Below are 9131 nucleotides of genomic sequence, written 5' to 3'. Positions count from 1 at the left end.
AAATATTCTGCTGATTTGTTTGTGGGTCCTGCTCTACATTGTTTTACTCTAGTTGCCTAGAAATTAAGCATGATTGCAACAGAGCTGCCTTTCATATATCCCAAAATTAAATTAATTCTCAATTATAGCAAGTTGTTCAATGTTTGCTTAAGGTAAAGGGCTTTTATTACTATGTTCTTAATGGAGGCTGTTTCCTTCCCTTATGCATAGAGAATGTTTACTACACTTCCACCTCTTTAATTTAATCTTAGTGAACCAAATATAAACAGGAAATTTCACATTGCACCTATGCTCTACAATTCTTTTAGACTGAATGAACATTTTTAAAAACTGTCTTCCATACCTCTAGCCTACTGGATATTCAGAGGCAGCAAACCATAGTCCAGAGTGCTTTGTAGAGGATTATACCAAGTGATCTGAAGCAGTAAGCACTAATACCTATTACTGATCTCGTCAAGAAGGTGGCTACTAGCCATGTATTTAAATAAATATCCATTATATTTTTATGTGTTAATTACAAGTTCTATCAAAAAAAACAAACAAAAAAAATCCTTGATTTAAGATATGTAAGTGAAAATAGATAGTGATCAGATATTCTTAATGAGTATTTCAAACAATGCAATTTAGGCAAACTCAGTTCCTTGATTTTCACTTTTGATGTTTTAAAACTATTATCCAAATTATTACTATAAAATAACATTCTGGAATCTTGATTTTAAAAAATAAATGCTAGAAAACAGAGAAAATGTAGCATATCTTTATAAGACTCATGCCACTGTTTTTTTTTAAATTTTGATTTGTATATGACTACAGCTTCACCATCAGGGGTGATAAAGTCAAGCAAGTGATTTTGAAAGAGTCAACCTTTTGTTTGAGAAAAGAAAACAGCCAAAACAATATAGTTCTCTTTTCATTTTGTAAGAAAATTTTTCTTTATTTTCTCTCTTGTCCTCTCCTTTTCTGTTCTTCCTTTCTTTACTCCATCCTCTTCTCCTCTCTTGCCCTTTTCTTCAGCCTCTTAATTTTTTTTTATTCATTAAGTTTATTGGTACATGGTCCAAAGGGGAAGTGGGAGGGGTGGGAGAGAGGAAAGAAGGGAAAGGAAAAATACGAGAAAAGGAAAAAAAAAGCAATCTCTTAATTTTTAAAATATTTTCTCAGGTTTGTATACTTTGTCTCATTTAAGGAAAAAAGTGAATGAAATGAATGACCTAAAGTAGAAAAACATTTTATTTGATTACCTGAATATCTGAGTTATCAGAAACTTGGTAAATTTTCCTTAATTGTGGATATCTGTGATCTAGAAATGTGATAAATCTAACTTGCATATACAGTTAAAGAAATCATCGAAACTTTCAGAAACGTATGTGTCAAACTTCCTACTAGACGTTTGATTAGGCAATCTCACAGGAAATATATTTACCATATTTAGTGTAACCTCATCATTTTCCAGAACGCTTTCTATCCCACTTGCAAAATTTGCTCCCCATTTAGTATTGTGTTTTGGGGTAATGAGAGACTCATTATTTTGGCTCAAACAGAAACTTTGCAATCTTAGATTCTTATTTTATTTTTACCTACAATCCTCAGTCCAATCAAATAAACACAAAACATTTTAGTTTACTTTCCAATACTAATTTATGTACATGTCTGTAATTGCACTAATATAGTCTATTCCAAGACCTTTCATGATTTTTTAGGACTATAATAATAATGGTAGGCCTCTATGGGTCTAATTTTCTAATCTATTCAGCACACTAAAAATAACCTACTTTTTCTAATATACCATTGTTGCCAATTTCTGATTTAATTTCATTTCTTGATATTCAGATAAAATTCAAAAATTTTAACATGACTGTCAATGTTCACCATGAACTATCTCTTTTATATTAATTAAAACTTCATGAATCATGAAGAAAATAATACTTAAATTATCATAATCAAAGCCAAGAAATTTTAATAAAACTCAATATAAGAAATAGCCAAAATGTAAGAATACACTGGAATGAGTCCAGTGTAAAGTAGAATTTTCTCTCACTCTATTGCACACATCCTGTTTATCCACTAAATTTTTTATGACTTCAGATCTGCTTATTCTGGATCCTGCTGCACTTAACAGTTTCCTATTTTACATTTTATTTGTTTCAATGAGCAAACTGTATAAAACTTGAAATATTTTTCAAGCTAAATTTCTCATAAAGAACTCTGAGTAGCACAGGATTTGACAAAAACCCTTTTCTAGTCAATTGTGTTACTGAGCTCTGAAATAGTACTCTGTTACAAAAGCAAAGCTGGGATTATTTTAGCTCATAATAGTTAAGGGAAGTATCTCTCTGACAGACTATTTAGTATTACAGAAAAGGAAAGTGTGATGTGGGATATTTCTAAGATGTTGGAGGCTGTGGTTCTGTGGTTTGATGTTGTTTTTTGAAAATGGAGACCTGATGCAGAACAGGCCTAGTTTGTTACATCACCTTTTTAAGATGGCAGTTATAGCAAAGCAAAGACAATGAAGTTAGCTTGTTGCTTAAAAAGGTAAGCACACTATAGCTTTTGATAAATTGATCTGTAAGAACTTCCTGAAGAGAACATTAAAGTTATTTACTGACTGTCTCACAGTTCCCTTGTAATGTTTTCCTGGAAGACACAACTAAATAAGGTTGTCACAGATGGTCTATTATTACTAAGACACCTTAACAGAAATTTTCTCAGTTCTCATTCTCCTCTTTATTCTCAGTCTTCAGTCATCTCCAGAGGACAGACCATTATAATTTGGAGACATGATCAATCATGGTGTATGTTATGGTTTATATCTAAATGATTCCCAAAAGCCTCATGTGCTCATAGGTGGAATTTTTGGAAGTTGATCGTATGATGGAGGGTGCTACAGTTAGTTTGGTGTTGGGAGGTGGGGTCTAGGCAGAAGAGTTAAGTCACTGTGGGCATGAACTAAGAAGGGCATAACTTTCTCCCCATCTTTTCCCTTCTTTTTTTACTACCTGGACTACATGAGGCAAGCAGTTTTCCTCCTCGGGGCCCTTCCATCTTGCTCTTTTTATGCTTTAGCCTGCCAAATATGGTCTAGAACTTCTGAATGGTGAGCCAAAATAAATCTCTACTCCTTTAAATGTATGTTAGGTATTGTGTCTCAGAGACATGAAAGTGACTAAGACAGTGTGTATCACTGTTTTAAAACTGATATATGACTAGTAGGCTTCTGGTGGCCCTGGTTTTAACTGTCATATATGTCAAAGTTTCTTCTTTTTTGGAGGGAGGTAATTATCCGATGGCTTTACAACTCTGGAGATGACACATTGTAGATTGCAGCAAAAAAAAAAAATTAAATGAATAAATTTAGAGGTTGTGTCCCACTTCTATGTCAAGAGCAAAAGATGTCAGAGATGTAGCTCTGCAGCACCATGCCTGCCTGGCAAGTGCAAGGTCCTAAATTTGATCCCCAGAACTGTAAAAAAAAGACATTTCAGAATTAGATATGTGGTTATTATCTAATTTCACAAGTTTTTCATTTTATTCTCATATCTTCTAAGTATTGCCTAAAATCAGAAAAGTCTACAGAAATGTAAGTGTAATAGTCTTCTTCCAAAATGACACAGTCATCATTGCAAAAGAAGAAATTATATCTAGAGCTGCTCTGTCCAGTCTCATGAACTTCTCAGATGAGTAGGTCTCTGGGCTGACATTGTATATGTATGTTCCTATCCAATGTCAAGACATTTAGGATCCTCCCCATTTTCCGTGCTTTGTGGAAAGCATAATTCAAAGAAGCTTGACATCAAAAGCAAACACTTATCAACTCCCCACAGTGAATGTGACCAATACATAATGTACACATGTACGACTAAAAATGCAACTTCAAAAGAGCAAACAAATATTTCTACTGAATGGTAAAATTGTCAGATTTTAATTCGAGACTCAGTTTTCTGCTTTAAAATCAATGTTTTTATACCTTCTGATGAAGTTTCTGCTGATTCATGTAGCTCACTTAGGAGGGGTTCTTATGTTCTTGCCTGCTGCAGGGCCCCTTTCTGATTTGTGTTTCATTCCGAGCTGACAGCCTCTCATGTTATTCAGTAATAGGTATGGAGTGGTATTCCTAAGAGTGACTATTCTGAATTCAGAACGCAAAGAGTCCTTTCAAACAATGTTCTTCCTTTTTCAGGGTAGAAGGCTAAAAATGAAATATGTAGCCTTCAGCGGGTATATCCAGGCCTGCCCTTATCCTCTGGGCATAAAGGTGTAGAATGTTCAGACCATAGCTCAGTGCTCACCATCAGGGGTATGTGTGTCTTATCAGTGTCTCCAAAGTGCTAGGTGCGTCTTGCTTATCTAATGCAGTCAACATAATAACAGCAACACAGTAGTTGGAGTGACATTCTGAAGGGTATTGAGGCGGTCCATATTTCCTTGGACTTTATTATGTCGTTGTGTAACATGCTTAACTGAGGAGGAACTATAGTTTTTTCATTTCAAGTGAATCTGAAATATTTCATATCCTATTTTCTGCTTAAGATAGAAGATAATTTTTTTTACCAAACCAATGGCTGCATACCACATACTTGAGATCATGTAAGAATATTAAAATACTAAACTAAAATGCTACAACTGCCATAGCAGCTGCAATTGGGTTACTGTTTAGATGAGTTTGTAGTCACTTTGGTAAATAGTTTTACCTCTGAGCTTTCACCTTATATTGGAATCAATATGTACTTCACATTTCATCATTTGATAGGGTCCTCACTGATATACTGATATACAGAAGTAAATATATGTAGTTCTCAAACTCTATCTTTTATAAATTTTACAGCTGGGTTCTCCAGAAGGAAATGTTGAGAAAAATTTGGGTCCATGATTTTAGGATTTAATATTTGTAAAATAAATAGAAATAAGCAAGGTTAAATAAAGGAAGAAGATGAACAGTGATGTAGACTGAAAAATCTTTGATCAATATAATGAAGTGTTGAAGAATAAGTATTGCATCACTAACTATTCCATTTTAAGCTGAAAAGGCTGGGACTTCATCCCCATTTTGCTCAAATGCCAAGAATCAGGCTTCTTTAGGGAGGGTGTGGCACCAGTTAGTTCTCTTTAGTTGAGGCAGTCTCCAAAGGAAATCTCTATTGGCTTCTCACAAGTACACAGTAAGTCCTTCATAAAGAAGGATATGGGCGGCATATCTCTGTGTACCAAAAACATAATTTTTGTTTATAGCTCCCATCACCACCATGTTCACAGATTCCTAGCTAACCTGAAGAATGATTCAGTTAATTCCCAAAGGTGAGACAGCTCAACTAATCCATCCAAATTAAATGGTGCAAGATACCTGCATTTAAAGGAGTGTTTATTGAATTAACTGTATTCATTATGGTAATAAAAGAAAATATCTCTTCCCAGTTTTGTGGATTAGTTTGTCATCAGTATTCATATTTTAATTCACTGTCAAACATAAATGTGTGCAAATATACTTTTAGGACATCCAGTCCTGTGCAAAATAAAAACCTCATAATCTGGGTTTAGCAAATCCTCTCTACAACCTTTGCTTGGTCTTACTTCACCCTAGAGCCTGTGAGGAGAAATGTGCATGGTCCATTTCTTTCCTATATTATATGATGTAGTTTAGAACCATCCAATTTTAGTCTTCTGTGGAAAATGATTCTTCTAGCTGATCTTTACAACCACTACTTTCATCCCTGCTTCTGAATAAATGTGCCAATATCATCTTACCTCTGAAACAAGACCCTCTTAATGTGGAGTCCTTTTCAGAATGGCTCAGAATTGACTCCATTTCTCGGTGCTTACGTCTGGTCCACAGAATCCTTAAGTATAGTTTTTAAATCTTCAGTTCCAAAGCACATGTCAAGCTAGGTACTTCATTGAAATTTAGATATCCTTCTCCAAACTCTTCCAATTTTAAAGCACACATGCCAATGTCCACAAATATTTACCTTGAACTTTCACATAGCTAAAATCATAATGGTTTATCTCCAGAAGCAGAGCAAACTGGCAATTCCCCTGAAATATATTCACTCTCTCCAATTTCTACAACTCTCAAACAAATCTCATTTATGTTCTTGACTTGACTAATGCATTAAAGGTTACAAATCAGTTTCAGAATATTTTATCTAGTCCCACATAGGTGGTTTACCACTCACTTTATCCTTCTGCATCTGAGGGAGCTCTGCCAAAACCTGAGGATAACAAAACTCTCTTTAACAAACTCGTGTAATCATATTCACTTGTTCTAGGCAAAGAGATATAGCACAGTGCTCACACTGTGCTCAGAGGAAGGAAGGTAAAGTTAAGGAGGAAGGAACACTTTGGGATTTCACAAAGAGAAAAGGTAAAAATGAAGAAATTTCACTATATCTTACAGAGTAATAATTTGGTATTTACACATACCTTTTATTTCAAAGAGATCATGAGATAATAAATGTAGCATACCTACTATATAGTATATGATTTCCTCTATCTGATCCTAAAATTTCCCTGCAAGTGCACTCACCTAAGTACCTGAGTATTTTTCTTTTTACTGAAGAAGCAATAAAGGCTTTTCACATTCATTTTCACCACAAGTACACAATGAATTTTGTTTCAAATTCAGAACCACCAGAGTCCAGAATCCAAGCCTTTTCTGGCATGTTTTTCTACTCTGGAGTTATCTATGCTGAGCAAGGAAGGGAGATTTTAAAGGTCCTGTTAAATGTGCTTACTTTTATGTATAGATCTTATGGGGTTTTTCTATGTTAACTCTTATTGTGCCCCTAAAATTTTATCACTCAGCATTAGTTTGTCTGTAGGCAATATCGTATGTTCATACTCAATTTTCAATCTAAGATTGAAATAAACTCCAAGAAGACTCTTTGGTAATGATACAGGGAACAGACATCACAATGCAGATTATAGATGATTTTAAAATTACTTATTTAAATTGGTAAAGCTCAAGTGTTTTATATATGAACACATGCACATATGTCACAATATTAATACATATTATAGAGAAGGTATATATGTATATGTAAGTGCATGTGTATTATGTATATATATGGAGAATATATATAATGCATTTGCAAAACAGACTTGATAAGTTTGAAATGAGAAATTATTTAGATTGCTAATATGCGTAGAAAATATATGTTTATTTGTCCTACTCCTAGATATCTAGTCGGTATAATCACAAAGAATATTTAAGCACCTATTATAACAGGCGAATAAAATAGAGACATTTTCTGTGTTAATGAGGTTTCTTTTTTATCACCATCAAACACTAAACAAGTAATAATCAGTATATTTGGTTGGGTGTGTAATGAACGTAGTGGATGTTCACCACTTCTTAACTCATATCAGTAATCACAGGTAATTAACAGTCCCTCTGTTTCAAAGAAATAAGTATAATTATACTTGCCTAGTCCATTCCAAAATATTTAACTATTTATCTCTTATTGCCTTTCTATCGAGTCAGTCTTAGGATACAGAATATTCACTCTGTAGGCAAAATTAATTCCTTATGGTGAATCTACTAAATGCATGTTTAATGACTAAGGCTGTGCAATTGATCAACTTATAACTTAAATACCTGTCATCTCCAAATTAGTTTAGAGATTCAGAAAGTAAATATGTTTAACCTGTCAGGAACTCTTGGCTTGCATACAGTAGTTATGAGACCTAAAATTAAAATCTGTTCATCATTTGAATAAGGTCAGATTATTAACTCACATTTTCAGAATCTCATATCCTGTTGTTAATCTGATTTCCAAATGAACATAACGAGAGACCATGATGGGGGCATTTATTGTTTTAATCTGAACTTTATGATTCCTATGCAAATCCTACATGGGCAAGCAGCTAGGTCACTGCTGTCACTCTCATTATTGCTACAGATTGAGAAATCCTCTATTGGTGGTGGTAATAGACAAGGTAAGACTATTGCACTTATGCATTTGCCAGAGTGGACCACAGCGGTCTTTGATTTCGAAGCAACAAAGTGAAGAGTTTGTCATACACAACCCAAAATTATAACTGTAATGCTGGAGTGGAGACCCTGACCAATGCAAGATAGATTTTGGTTGGGAACTTTTGAATGAATTTTTCTCCCTCTTTTACCCAGGAAGACCTTTACAAGATCATGTATTAGGGAATATAGAAATTTAGAAGGATGAAGAGGTAATATGTTATCACAGACCTAGATGAATTATGTACATTGGAGAACACATTCCAGGGGAAGAAGTTAAGACAAAGGGCAGGTGGCACCTCGCTGCTTGGTATTTTCGCTGAGCAGCTAGCTTTGTGCACCTAGAGAATAAATTGCTCCTAATGTTCTCATTTGAGGCATATGTATTAACTATTAAGCACAGCAGAGGAAATACAGACACAATAATAGCATGCATCTTGGACAATGTCAGGTTATTCACAGATCTCATTAATCTTACACAGAATAACTTTTACACATGAGAGTTAGGGCATCACTAACATGGTGTAACTATAGATGTTCGTATTTAAATAATTAATTCAATATTATTTCTTCAAAATGTTCATTTGTATCACATATGTTTTGTGAATGATAAAAAACTATAAAGCCCTGAGTAAATGTATTTGAGTATTAAAACTAAAGGTAATAACTTTCTATTACATCTCAGCCACAGCCAGCTGTGGGGTCTCATGCCTCTTGTCCCATCACTCAGGCAGGTGAAGGCCTGAGGGTGGCAATTCTGAGCCCAACTCGGGCTATTTAGCAACTCAGTGAGACACTGTTTTGAAATTCAAACAAACAAATAAAGATAGATAGATAGATAGGACTTTTATGTAGCTCAGTGCAAAGTCCCTGGGTACAATACACAGTACTGTCAAAAATTTTTAAAATCCCCCAAAAGAGCCCCCCAAAACAAATAAAAACTCAGGTACTATTGTGACAGACTGAAAATATTGGTAATTACAGTCCCAGTGAATGAATATAAATGGTATGGCAAGATAAATTTATAATTCATATATATAGCTGTTTCTTCATGACGGGTGATTAGGTGGTACCCAATTTTGTGGCTTTCTGCTTGAACCAATTTCTATGCTTAACAAATATTTATGATGTGCTTATTATTTGCTGTGTTCTGGTGCAGTCCATA

Source organism: Heterocephalus glaber, unplaced genomic scaffold (assembly GCF_053883595.1).
Source record: "Heterocephalus glaber isolate CG9 unplaced genomic scaffold, H.glaber_assembly_v1.0 deba00001461, whole genome shotgun sequence".
NCBI lineage: Eukaryota > Metazoa > Chordata > Mammalia > Rodentia > Bathyergidae > Heterocephalus > Heterocephalus glaber.
The sequence above is the reverse complement of the archived record's forward strand: the minus strand, read 5'-3'. Positions refer to the sequence as shown.